This window comes from Aquila chrysaetos, chromosome 13 (assembly GCF_900496995.4).
Source record: "Aquila chrysaetos chrysaetos chromosome 13, bAquChr1.4, whole genome shotgun sequence".
Lineage (NCBI taxonomy): Eukaryota > Metazoa > Chordata > Aves > Accipitriformes > Accipitridae > Aquila > Aquila chrysaetos.
Genome location: NC_044016.1, coordinates 24,822,654 through 24,837,494, shown reverse-complemented (window position 1 = coordinate 24,837,494; position 14,841 = coordinate 24,822,654).

The window sequence follows — 14,841 nt, the reverse complement described above, 5'->3', positions numbered from 1 at the left end:
GGCTGCAGGGGAACTTGTACCCTTACAGATTGCTAGCTAGGAAATTCTCATGGTCATTGTTAGTTCAAAACCAGTGGATTTTTTCCTCTCATTAATTTATTCATCTTTGGAGTCCATGTATGATATTCACATCCACAACAAACCAGTTACACTAGAAGCATGCAAAAAGCATGATGGAGAATAATCTATGAACAGCCTGAAAAAAACAGGGGAATAAACCAACAGACAATGAATTCTTTCCTTGTCAAAAATTAATACAAACTGCTAGACCTGGTACTCAGTCTCCAAGAAAGGGAGAAGAAAATAAGCATAAACTGAAAAAAAAAAAAAAAAAAAAAAAAAAAATGTTCTGCTTGTAAAAGTGACTTTTCCAACCTTCTTCCTTGCCTGGAGACAACATTGGGGAAAAAAAGCTATTATATCTTCAATACAGTGACCATGTGGCAGATATAACTTCACCAGAACAAGATCCCTATCCTAGGCCAAGGAAAAAACCCAAGTCTGTAGAAAGCCCTTAGAGCTGGGTAAGCCAAGGTAAAGCTGAATGCATGCAAAGCAATTTTGTTGGAGGTCTTTTTTTGTTAATAGTAGTTTGAGTTTGCTAGGCTTGAAAGACTGAAGTAATGAATCAGCTTTAAAGTGGATTTACTGGGTCTCACAGATTTTAAATAAGTTCAGATATGAAAGAGAGTAAAGAATTATTCCTCAAATAACAGGGTAAAAGCATTATAATCTTGGTGAGATGTGAGAAATCATCTCTTGTCATAAAAGGAAAGTCACTTTTAACAGATGTCATCAGTCCACGAGATTTAATTATTTATGAGATTTGTTTGGTGAATACATTTCTGAACTGTGTTTCTGTATCACTTGGTGTTCTTCACAGTTTCTCAGCTACTTCTGTACTCTCCAAAATCCTCTCTAAAATCCTGTTAATGTTTCACTTTTGCAGCTGCTTGATTTCTTCCTTTTGCTTGTCACTATAACTTACTCTCCAGCTTCTGGCTAAGGGGCTTGAGACTAAGTGGGAGAGGTCTGAGTGCTGGTTTAAGGATTTGCCTTTCACTGGGGATGCAAATTGCCTGTGATTATAGTCGAGGTGAATGTCAAAGAAAGAAGCACTGGTCCAATCTTGACTTAATGCGGTGTGTCCAAGACTGTTAGCAACAGTGGGCTGATATGAATATTCCTGTAGTAGGATGATCGTGTTTTTGTTGGGAAAAATGAATATAATGATTGATCAGACCTCTAGTCTCATCACTGATGTCTTTCTTTTAGCATTCATTAAAAAACAGGCACCCTTTTATCGCCACACTATTTTTTTTTTTTTTTGTGGAGATTTACTGTAGTGTTTTCCAAGAGGAAAACAAAGAAGTATGCTAACATCACATGAACAAAAATAATTAATCTACTATGCCATGTGTAAGTGGCTTCCCAACAGACTAGCTCTCTCCTCTGCCATTACAAGTGTCATCTGTCTGGGGCCACGTAGAGCATTCATGTAAAAGGGAATTACAGAGATTCTGTGCTGTATCTCTCTCTGCCTCAAAGCCCATTGAATCAAATGGGAGACTTTCTGAAAACTTCAGTGGTATTTTGAACACATTTTTCCACGTGCTTTTGAGGTGCTTTTGAGTGTAATGGGTATATGTAGGTGCTCATGAATATCCATCCCCTAAAGACATTCTGGCAGAAATTTCCTCAGGCTCTAATACCAGAGAATCTTGGATGTGATTTTAGGTTCTTTACTCAGCCAAATGCAGAAAATTTATGAGGTCTCAGGGGTTTGTTCCTCCAATTTTCACGAATGTTGGTAGTTCTATCATGGGCTACATACTGCAATTTACTGATTATATCAAAGGAACTGAAGTGCTAATCCCAGGTGAGCTGCCGACTGTGTAATGAGAGGCTTCTAAAGACTTTCAAAGTTACTGAAACAGGTGTTGTGAGGGATAAGAACATCAGACTAAAGCAAGAAAAAATCATATCACAGAAGCTTTGCTTCCACGGTCATTTGTGCTGAGCAGATTTCCTTGTGCCATCCAAGTCAGCATGTAGCTTTACATCATTTTGTTGTTTTTAAAATCAATCTCCTGCTCCTACAAAGTTCCAGACTAACAAAGCCAGAAAGTGAAACTGCACAGACCAAAAAATTACAATAGCAGTAGCAGAGCAGTTATCAGCTTCTCTTTTGAAACTCCTAACTGGGGCACTAACCTTTGTGTTTGCTTTTACGAGACAGACAAATATCTACTAGAAACTAGATGGAGGTCATCCACACATTTCATATGGGTCACTGAATAATGATCACAGGGTAGCAACTTTCATTTTGAATGAGTAATACAGAGGTGAAAAGCACCATATTTCATTATTAATGCCACATGCACTCCAGGTCTCTGCTTTCATTTTGTCATCCTACTGGTTCTATGAACCCTTAAGAACCTGGTTACTTTTAGGGCTGAGCAGGCTGCTTTTTCTGTCCTTCAAAATGGATTTTGAACCTTAAAAACTGTCTGTTCATAGTTGCAAAAGGGATACATCTGGAAGAGGAATTTATTATGTATGAAAAATACTTTTCAGGGAGTAAAGAAAATGAGTGTATAAGAAAAAAGAAAATAAGCTATATTCTTCATTATGTGATAAGAAACTATAGAGTAATGAAAACAAGTAAATAAAATCACTGTGAAGTAATAATAAAGCTTTTTTCCCAAACAGATGGTTTGTTTTTATTCCAAGAGATACATAAAATGTTTTATTATTATCTAAATTCACCTTTTTTCTCCATTTTATGACATGAGAGGGAGGAAGAAAGAAAGGAAAAAGGAAACAGCTATTTGAAAACACAGTGATGGAATATGCCATTTCAAAGAGTCAACAAAATGCCCAGGATTGGATACTGTTGTGTGATATGCACTCCAGAGTATACAGTATCTGGCAGGCTTAATTCTCAAGTGACAGTCCAGTGGACCAAGAAATCAGGGTCCAGTAACTGAATTCTCATGTAAACCTCAGATGGGCTTTTAAAGATTGTTGCTGAGACAAAAATATAAGCATCAAATTATAACTGTACAACAACCAGAGCTTATTGTTGCCATTTTGTTATTAGGCTGGAATAGTTTTCAGTTCAGGAAACCCCACCTATCCTTATGTTGCCTTCAAATAATGACAGTGTATGCTTACAGAACTCACTGGTGATGCTATAAAGTGGGGCAATGTGCTTATTGTAATTCATGGGATTTTTTCCAAGAGGATGTCTATCCAAATTTTAAGTTTCCCAGTAGGAAAACTGGAATAAAGAGAGCAACTCCTACGACATTATTTCTTGAACCTGAAACCATCTCCCTGCTGGCTGAAACCACTTACTGAACTTCACACATCTTTAACTGTTTCTTTTGAGGCAACCAGAAGATCTTTCATGTTGGTGTTTCAGAGCCATGTTTGAAAACATACCTTTCTGTCTGACATTTAAATGGACTGTGAGGCTAAATCTGTCTTCATTAAATCTGATTTTTTAATATCTTCCTGCCATAACAGTTAGCCAGATACGCTGCTTCATCATATTTACTAACTAATTTTATAAAGACAGCAGAGTAGAATTGATTTTTCCAACAAGAATCTATTCATGCTGTGAAAGGTACTTTTGGTCTTGCTTTATTAAGCCCATGTTGTTATTGCCTCTCTTGTTGTGAGGTGCTCCAGGTGCTCAGAAGCCATGAGAGCTGACCCTCTAATGAGTTTCAAGGCATCCCTGGAATTCACCTAACTAAGTGAAGTTTTCTATATACATCAAGTCATCAAACAAAATGACTCTCGCTGCTTCCCAGGGATAATAGCGCTCTGCAGCTCCAAAGCTGAGTCTCACAGGAGGAACTGAGCCTGTGGTCGTTTGGGTAGTGGTGAGGCAAAGGTCACTCTGCAGCCAGTGGACTGGGGTTGCCTCAGAGTTTTGTGCTGAACTCAGTGTGCTGCCAGAGTTCAGTGCAGGCTTTTCAATGCTAGTCAATGCACATTTCGAGCCGGCTGCCCTCTGTGCAGAGGTCAGTGTGCACACAGCAGTCCCTGGAGCATCACAATGTGTTAACCTACTGCAAAAACTACTGCTCTAACAAGCTCTCAGGGCCATTGGAGCTGCACTGTCCTTGTTATTGACTCTTAATCCTCATCCAAAATCTGTTATTTTTTAAAAAAAGTTTTCCTAGAGACTTTGTGCCATAAGATAACCAGAAACAAAAAGCCCTTTTCTAAGGTCTGTCCTCAGAAGAGTGAATATATCCCTTTATATTTTATTAAATAAGTATATATCATATTTGACTAGAGCAAATGAATGAATTTTATAGAATCTAATAACTAAGCCAATGACTCAAATATGAAGTTCTTTTGACCCATGGAGAAAAGAAGTTCCAGTATAGCAATAACAATAAAAACAAAACAACAGTAGCACCACCTCCACCAATAACAACAGAAAATAAACTGGTAATAACTTTTTCCTAAAACATATTAAAGATCATAAATATACTTTTTAACATTTTGTGCTCAATTTAATATTTAGTCTTACACAAAAACATAAATTTCAATTGCTGGAATACACACCTTAGCAATATACTTTACCAAGGGCATATGTTTGTTTTTCCACTCCTTGACATTTTTATTTGAAGGGTGGGTTTCTACTATTAGTCTGTAAACACAGGCAAGCAATTTGTCTACCTCATACACCTCAGTAATCAGTCAGTGTGGGACCAGTACAGGATTTTCTGGTTTGCAGAATCACCTTGAGGGATTATCAATCCAGCACAATCAATCAATCATCAGGCAATACTTTCAAATTTTTAGGCAACCTCACTTTGTTCCTGTCTTCCACCAGTGCTCACAGCAAAGCACTGTCAACAAGGGCCTTTTTTGCAGAACAAACTGAAAGCTGAAAACTTTGTTTCTTCAAATCTTTCTAATCAGGACAGTACAGTATATTTATTAATATCTGTTGACTTTCAAAGATAAAAAACATAAACCATCTTTTTTTCCGTCAATCTCTTATTATCATTAAAGCTTCAATAACTTCTGGAAAACAACATAGCTTACAAGTGTTCCCTTTTAAAATTTAAAAGAGAAGATTATTTAACTTGGAAAAACACTCAGTAAATCCAGACTGGGTCCCCCAATGTGTCTTGGCTCTATTTCTCCTGCTCTTTTAGATTTTACAGCAGAATGACTAAAATTCTGCTCTTCCTAGGACTCTCATTAATTTTTTATACAACTGGGGTCCATTCTCCAATTCCCTGCGTTTTGCAAAGAGGTGACTTAGGGGCCAGCCCATGCCCTGTGCTTGACAGCATGTCTTCCTGACAACTCATGAGCACAGAGGCTTGTCTCCTTTCCCTCTCCAGGAGCCTGATACAAGCCTGAGTATGGCCATAACAGTGGCTGTCACATATAGGAGGGAGTAAGTGCTTCCAGCTCAAAATTGAGGTGTTTTTAGACGTAAAGTGAACGACACGTATGTCACAAGGCAATCATTAGCCTTTCCTGGAATCTCACTGCCTCTGTTGACTACTCTGATATTTTTCCACAGACCTTTCATTTTCCTTAGATTTCTGACCTGTATCTTTTTACTGTGTACATAACTTGAAAATTGTATAGTCCTTTGTCAGGTCGCATCCATTGGTTTCCTCAAAACTGGAACAAAATGTTCATGAGGCATCAAAAGGTGCTTCTTACAGGTTTCTTCCCAGACATGTGCTGGATGTCTGCAAGAGAGGAATAGATGGAAGGGAATGTGCCAGCCCCTCCTCCTATTTCCTCTGCTGTAGACTGGTGCTGCTGCTGTGGAGAGAAAGGAGGGACCAAAGTCTGCCTGGAAGCCTGCCCTGTGCGTGGGAGCCTCTCTGGGTCCCTCAGGGAAATGTGGGCTCTAGACACAGACAGCAGTGTGCTGGGGCTGTGCTGGTGCCTGGGGTAGCACCGTCAAATGCAGGCATGGGGACAGGATGAAGTGAGGCAAACTGACTATAGCTTAATGGTTAGGGTGTTTTCCTGGCAGGAAGGTGACCCAAGGTTCTCATTTCTGTGTTTATTTTTAAGCCGGTAATGGTCTCATGTCAAATGCATGAGCATGCCTGCTCTATCCCCAGTAATTACTGTCCCCCTCACTTCATGATTTCTGCACTCCTTGGATGCACAATGGCTTATCCACAAGAAGAAGGGCTAAGAACAACCATCTTATTCCCTCTTCCCTTTTCCCCCTTCATCCTTCCCCTTATACCTGCTGAGGTGCTGGTTAGAGTCCTTTCTAGAGGCAGGGTAGAGGAGAAGAGATGGGGATATGGTCAGCCCCCTGAGACGTGTCTCTCATCTCATTGCCAGGAGTTATGATAGGTATGTATATTGTAATGCAGAAGTGCACCTATGTGTGGATGAGGAGAGGATGGAGGGAAAAGATGTGCTGCTGCTTTCATCCTCCCTTATTTTTTTTAAGGAACACCAGCACAGCTCCATTTAATGCCTGTACACAGAAGAGCTTTGAGCGGACTGGATACCAAGTGCATTATTTTAGGGGACTGTCCCTCACCTCTTTGATTTGTAAGCCATCATGTATTTTAAGGGCTTTCCTTTATTTCATTCGCATGAATAAGCAGAGAGCTCAATCAAGACCTTCGCAGAGCAACACAAAGCAATGTTACTGCTAATTAAACTTGCTTCAGAATTCCAGCTAGAGAAGCTTAACCACAAAGGTTAACCACAAAGTTGAGGAAAGAAAAGTTAACCTACTGCACTACACATCACACATGAAATAGAAGTTGTGGCTATGCCTGCAAGCTTATGTCTACACTTATTAAAACATGATATTATACCACATTTCTTCTTTTTGCACTTTTAACACAGGTAAGAAAATGGCACTGGAGGAAGCTTTTGGAAAGTCTCTGATTGTATTGGGTTTGTGTGGCAAGGTTTTGGTAGCAGGGGGGGGTTACAGGGGTGGCTTCTGTGAGAGGCAGCTCAAACCTTCCCCTATGTCCAACAGAGCCAATACCAGCCAGCTCTAAGACGGACCCACTGCTGGCCAAGGCTGAGCCAATCAGCGGTAGTGGTAGCGCCTCTGTGATAATGTATTTAAGAAGGAAAAAATGTTGCAGGACACACGGAAACAGCAGCCGGAGAGCAGAGTGAGAATATGTGAGAGAAACAACCCTGCAGACCCCCAGGTCGGTGAAGAAGGAGGGGGAGGAGGTGCTCCAGGCGCCGGAGCAGAGATTCCCCTGCAGCCCGTGGTGAAGCCCATGGTGAGGCAGGCTGTCCCCCTGCAGCCCAGGGAGGTCCACGGTGGAGCAGATATCCACCTGCAGCCCTTGGAGGACCCCACACCAGAGCAGGCAGATGCCCGAAGAAGGCTGTGACCACGTGGGAAGCCCGTGCTGGAGCAGGCTCCTGGCAGGACCTGTGGCCCCATGGAGAGAGGAGCCCACGCTGGAGCAGGTTTTCTGGCAGGACTTGTGACCCGGTGGGGGACCCACACTGGAGCAATCTGTGCCTGAAGGACTGCAGCCCATGGGAGGGACCCATGCTGGAGCAGGGGAAGAGTGTGATGAGTCCTGCCCCTGAAGAGGAAGGAGCAGCAGAGGCAAGGTGTGATGAACTGACCCCAACCCCCATTCCCCGTCCGTCTGCGCTGCTGGGGGGGTAGGTAGAAAATCTGGGAGTGAAGCTGTGCCCAGGAAGAAGGGAGGGGAGGAGGGAAGGTGTTTTGAGATTTGGTTTTATTTCTCATTACCCCACTCTGGTTTGATTGGTAATAAATTAAACTAATTTCCCCAAGTTGAGTCTGTTTTTCCCATGATGGTAATTGGTGAGTGATCTCTCCCTGTCCTTATCTCCACCCACAAGCCTTTTGTTATATTTTCTCTCCCCTGTCCAGCTGAGAGGGGGTGGGGGAGTGATAGAATGGCTTTGGTGGGCACCTGGCATCCAGCCAGGGTCATCCCACCACACTGATTTAAACAGCAAATCGTAGAATCATAGAATGGTTTGGGTTGGAAGGGACTTTTAAAGATCATCTAGTCCATCTGAAGCTTAGAGGTGTGTGATGGACCTGGAAGGAATAAGATAGGTTTCCAGTCAGGTTATGACAAAGTCTGGGTGAGGGTTTCAGAGAAGCAATGAGGTAGAAAGATAGATAAAAACAAGGGAATCAGAGGTGATGATTTCATCTGTCTTCCTTGGAAAAATCCCTACATCAGTGCACGCAGACAGAAGAACCCAGCTTAAAGCTTGTGTGCACTCACCTTCCCAGGAGAGACTTCTGAGTAATGAAGCTGGAAATATTTTTACAGAAATCCGTTTCATTGTTCATCACCTTCCTGTCTAAGATGGAGTGTTGTGTACGCAAATAAGTGTGTTACACTTGTACAGAGCCTTCTAAAGCAAAGCACCTACATTTATTTGCAAACTGCATATAGAGTGACTTTTAACTATTGCTTAAAAAAACACAAACCTTATCTGAAATGCATTTTCAGTGAAGCTTTTCTGTATCTAAAAGAAATGCAGCCAGGATTGCTATATATAGTCAATGATCTGTGTATTTAATGATGAAAATACCCCATAAATTTATAGTTGGCTACACATCGATTGCATTATGTGTGATATCTAGAATTTATTGGCCAGTAGCAGGGGCTGTGAAACAGTGTTATCATGGTCTCAAGCTGAATCTAACTATTAATGTATTTTTAGTGTCTCAGATTATGTCCCTGCAGGGACTATGAGCATGACAGTGACTGTGATGGTTACATTCTATCAACAAGTTAGGTACATGCCCTCAAGAGAAGAAAAAGCTTTGCACTTTCTGTCATGAGTGGAGAAATGATTTTACATGGACTAGTAAAGATAGCAACAGTTGCCATAGGGCTTACAGTAATTTATGCAGAAGTTTCCCAATTGCTTATGTTGGACTGGTAGGTAGAGGACAATGTGTAAAAAAAATTCTAGCTTAGCTTCTAAGAACAAAACTCTTGAAACTTTTTAGTCAATAACAAATACACAAATACAGTAAATGACAAGGTGACTGTTGCAGGAGCTGCAACAATGTAGTAAAGGTACTCACTGGTATAGATAACTTGATTTTATCAGCTGCAGTCAGTAAAATAGATCACTAGATTGTATCAGAAGATTGAATAGTATTTTGTTCCAAGATTCACCATTAAGTAAAATAATATATCCTACTAGTTCAGAAGCTTCATACATTGTCAAAAATATATTGGCTAGTGTACTAGTGGGGAAGAAAGTTACAGCTTTGGTTTTCCCATGATCGGTGACATTTATACATTGCATGGGAACTGCCTGGTGGCAATTTTTAAGTTCTTCAAAGATGATAAAGATAGGGATGATAGAGAGTCACTTTCTGAGTCTGAAGACTAGTGATATTTCTTCCACAATCTCCTTTGTGGTACAGACTTAAAATTAGAATAGTCTGATTTTGTATGACCTGACATTTGTTACATAATGGATTCATTGAAGGGTCAGTTACAATAAAAAATTGATGAAAAATACATAAAAGTTAATTCTTATGTATCTAAAAAGATATCATGGCAAAGCAGAAAAGAGAGAAATAGGTTTCTCAGTGGTATACATCAGCTTCAATGACTTGACCTCATGATTTTGCCTTAACTGAAGAAGATTACCTTTACGTGATTCAGCCACTTTCTTTGAAAAATGGTGACTTTTCAGGAAATTGCAAGCATTTTCAATGATCAACAAGCTAGATGCAGTGCTCTTTGGTAAGAATTATTGTTTACTAAAAGACTTAGTACAGCATCTGCACTTGCTTCAGAAGTACTAGTAGTCTAATGGTCTATCTTCAAATCTTAGTTCTCACAGTCCTTTTAAAACTCACAGAATTTATTAAGTCCTTTCCTACCTTGTAATGAGCAGTGGGAAAAATTTCTTCCTTGTCTAACACAGTACAATTCACCAAGCCTTCCAAGTATTGATTTTGTTGAAGATAAGCTTCAAATTAGTTTTTCAATTGTACACGTTAAGAGTTTTGAAACAGATTTCAAAAGAAAGGCTGCTTCCTTCATCCTATTATGTTCCTGCAGTCTTTACTTTCAGAGGATTCTAACCTCCCTTTCAGTGAATAAGTGTTGACAGTGTCAAAATCTTTACAAAAGTGAGCCCTGAATGAACTTCAAACTTTTTTTTTTTTTCCAGGACCTAGATGACATTTGCAGAGCCTATGGCATAGTGAAGATAGAATGACTCCTGGTGCTCTCTAAGGTGAAATAACTTTGCAACTCAAAATAATACTTTGTAGACCCAATTGAGGTGACAATTCTTGAGATACCAGTAAACCGCTTGCTCAGAAGAGTTGACTTGCCTGCAAAGTTTATTCTGGCCCCAAGTGCCTGGAAGAGGTCGCTAAGGGCTTTTCTGTCTTTGCAGTGCACAGTGAAAAGCAGCTTTCCTCTGCACAGATATTTCTCTGTGTGTCCCAGACTCACAATGTGCAGGAGCTGGTCCACAGCTTCTCACAGCACTGCATTGCACCACAAAGGTAAAAAAATTGTAATGATAAGTTTTAGCTTTGCTGCTTTTCTACTGGTTAGTGTATAGATGACAATTGTTCATTATGCCTTTCTTAGTGAAGATTCACATTAAATTTACTGCAGTGACACATGCAGCTGACTCTTGTGAAAGGGGTTTTCTGCTTAAAAAACCATTCCTTTTCGGTCCATAAAGTACCAGAATTCCCCACCACCACATTTTTCAAAATCCCCATGTTTCTATTCTATGGTTTTGTTTTGGGTAGTGTTTTGGAAAAGGATTGTGAAACAGATTAAAAAATCCCAGGCAAGAAAAGCTCAGACCCCTTTGGACCCCCTCCACCAAACAGAACAAATCCTGGTATTTCCTGAACAGCTCTGCTTTGTACCTCTCTGATATACACTCTTTGCATTCCCAGGCAGATGCATTGCACGTTTATTTAAATAACATTTTATTCTCTTTGAAACTAGGGAAGAAACGCTATCTAAGACATTACCGTACACCTCCTGTCTTCCCTGCTTCTGTCTTATCTCACTATAGCAGCTAAAGCTGATCTTTTGTGAGGTTTTTGGAGGGTCTCAGAAATGCTTCTCTTTCTGTTTCTATCCCTGATTACCATTAATTGGAATAAAATCCTGGCCCCAGTGGCTACATCACAGCTGCTAAGTAACATTAGGCCAGGGACCATTTTTTGGCTGTCAGGCCAAATGGCACAAACTACATCCAAACTCCAAGGCACTTGACCTTGTGCCTCTGCTGGGCCCCATACGGCTGTAAGGCAAAATTGTTATTTTGTTTGTGTTTCCTCTCAGTTTAAAGTATTTGAAATAGTGTGGGGATTATGTAGCAGCCTCTCAGAACAGTGTTTTTATACCAGGAACCTGAAATTATGCTGCATGCCTTTGAGTGTTGCATGAAGGCAACAGGGGAGTTTGAAGATACAAAGCCAAAAAGAGCAGTGATGGGATAGTGCTGAGCTGGGCTTTCACCCTGATTAACACAAAGAGTGTTCTAAGGAAGATTGCAGCTAACCAGGAGTCTTGGAGATATTTTCAAAAAACCTCTACCAGTTTTGCAGAAGCAAAAAAGACTAGTCACCATGCATTGAGCACAGACCAGCAAATCCACTGAAATGCAAGGTTTTCAAATCCTAATCAATGGAAGGCTCAAAGGGATGCCGAACAGCAATGAGGAAGAATTGGAAAATATGTCCTGGATGTATTTACATTTTTTTCTGCAGCCTAATTAGAACACTCTGCCCTCACGAGTTTCCAAGGGCTTAGAGACGGGTTTGTCTATTCAACAAGCATCATTAATAGGTACAGTTGACCCTTATTCATTTATTCCTTCTGCCTTAGGCAAGATATAGCCTTTCTTAATCAGCTGATGTCTTTAATCTTCACCTGTAGACTATCTCCAGCCTGAGCTTTGAGGGCATAATTCTGATGATCCTTCATGGGTATTGGTCACATCTGATTTTAGTAGGAGACATAAACCTTAATCAGAGCTAGGGAGGAATCTAAAACATTTGGATTGCCTCTCTACAAAATGTGGGAATTCCATTTTTTTTGTCTTCTTGAAGTGGAAAACTTAAAGTCACTGTATTTTTCCAGCCTCCTGAAAGTAAATTCTAACCTCCCTCACACCTATGCAGTTCAGTTAATTTCAGTGCTGTTGCAGGGATTTTTGCAGAGTTAATTTTGCTTGCTTTCCTCTCTTTGGCTGCTTAGTACTACAGAAAAATCTGATCCATAGTCCTCAGCTATAGGCTGGTCTGAAACAAAAAAATGGAGAACAAAACAAAAGGGAATGTCAGCCTGGAATGACACTAATTACATTCTTTTCACTGGATTTTACTTGCAATCCTTTTAAACAACAACAAAAGTTTCTGTATTCAACATACTGAGCCTGATCCCCATCTTTTACAGTACACTAATGAAAATCAAGAGGAATTCTATTGATTCCAGTGCAGTTAAATCAGTATAAGAGAAATTTAAATTGGGCCTATGGTAGGCAAGATATAAGGCTACAACCTGTCAGGCATTTATGTAGTCCAACAGCATTCTATGCAGTACCGAATAAATAAATGCAGAAGATCTCTATCCCAACCTATGTTGAGGTAATTGCTCAGAAATTAGCATTCAAGAAATTCCTCATAGTATGAAATCATTCAGAAACTATACTGGGGTGAGGAAAAGATTATATGTATTGTTAAGTCAGAGTACATTATATCACATGTGGAAATTCAAGAATATTTTTTATATTAGTCTAGATAAATGTGGTTTAAAATGAACAATGAAATGCATAAGAAGAAATATAGTTGAGGTGAAACAGAGACTATGACTTTTATCTTTTCCCCTTGCAACCACTCACTTTTCCAGGTCAGTGAATTCTCATCATCCCTTGCTAGCAGGTGGAAATTAGATTAACATCTGTAAGGAAGACAATCTTGAATGTGTTTCCTTCTATCTGACACTGCTAATGATACTCCTGTACCCGGCCAGAGTGCTAGGGACTGTATGTATGTGGTAGAAGAGGCTCTCTGTCATTTTCATTTTAGGTTTTCTATGATCTTCTGAGCTGCAGCCTGTAGTATGCTTTATGTAGGAATAGGTATTATATATGCCACAAAATGGCCTCCTAAGACATCTGGCATGAGTTTGTAAAGAAAGGATCAGTTTGTGCAAGAGCTGCCTTTGTTCATATTTTAGGGACCAGAAATAAAAAATGTGCCATTGAATACAGAATGGTGAGAAATTTCCTCCACTTTGACAAAACAAAGGTAGCTTTTGTGACATTGGAATATGTTTGAAATTCTTTTGGTTTTAACAATACTTTCACATCAGTAAAAATCTGACCCCTTTGCCCAAACAATCTGAAGCCTGATGGAGGGGTTTAGTGCCAGCAAGTGCTCGACTTTTCCAAATATATCAGATGGTATATCAAGAATTACTATAGTTGCCCACTAAAATGATCTCTTAAAAAGGCCCCATAAACAAACAACACCCCCTCTCCACCATTTTATTTCCTCAATTTGCAGTGAATGTTTTAATTTTTTTTTTTATTAAAAATGAGTTTCCATTTGGGAAGTTAACTCAGGTTTTAAAACATTCAGAAACATTTTAGATGGCTGAATTTGGAAAGAAAAGATCCTCTTGAAATGAAAGATTTAATTTTTATCACATAAATAATATGTATTTACTTGCCAGCTCACCTGTATTTTCAAAAATGTCCATTTTCGCCTCACAGTTAATTTTTTTCTTAATTCCCCAATAAACAGAATAATCCATAATTTCCTCAAGCATTATTTTTAACATACTTTCCTAAGTCTCTCTGTAGCCCTTCTTATGTCTTCAGAGTCTAGGAATTAAAGCTGTTTTCTGCAGGCTGTTTTCAAATCCCTGTATAACGTAGTCTGTCACTGAGCTCTGCAGCATTCAGTCACTGACACATGCAGAAGAGCTTTTTGTGAGATGCTTCTTTTTCTACTTTTCTATGTCTCTGCTATGTTCACCTTTTCCATTAACCCACTCTGATGATCCCATTAAACTCAATACCAAAGCTACCTTTGATTTCAAAAGGATCAGGGTCTGGGTGATGATTAACACGATCTGATCAGCCCGATGCTGTGGAGCAATATGGTGCTAAACGTACAGGCTGGAAGTACACTGCTTTTCAGTAGGATGACATTGCACACTGTCACTTCCATATCATCAATTAAAACGCATTAAGAAGGGAGTGAATTTGTCAGCTTTTCTTCTTTTATTACCACTGCACTCTTTGCTGTCAGTAGTGGCCCGTCTACCAGTTGAATAAATGCTGAAAAATGAGATCCAATGTAACTGCGAAGTCAAATGCAGATTTTCAGCCACACCAAGTTGTATTAATATCAATGGGGACTGCACAGTTGAATACCCATTATACCAGGCTATGACGTAAGCCTCAGGAACTATTTCTGTGTTCCTTTTGCTACAGCCATTATAATTAAAAAAGAATCCCACCAGCTACTTTTGGATCAGGTCATAGGATTTCATGCAAGAACTGAAGCAACAGAGACCTGCCACATCAACAGGAGGCTGGGAATGAAGGGACAAAGGTTTTACACCTAACTCAGCCATGGCTTCTTGTGAGGTCTCAGACAATACTTGCAAATCTCTGTGGACCCTAGATTTTATATCTAAACACATGCTTCTATTTGCAATATGTTTTGAGATATGTGAGGCTACACAGTATAAGGCACCTGTATAGCACAAGATGTCCCACTGTTGTTAATTATCAAAATATAATGTGAAAACTGGTGGCAGACAGTATTCAGAA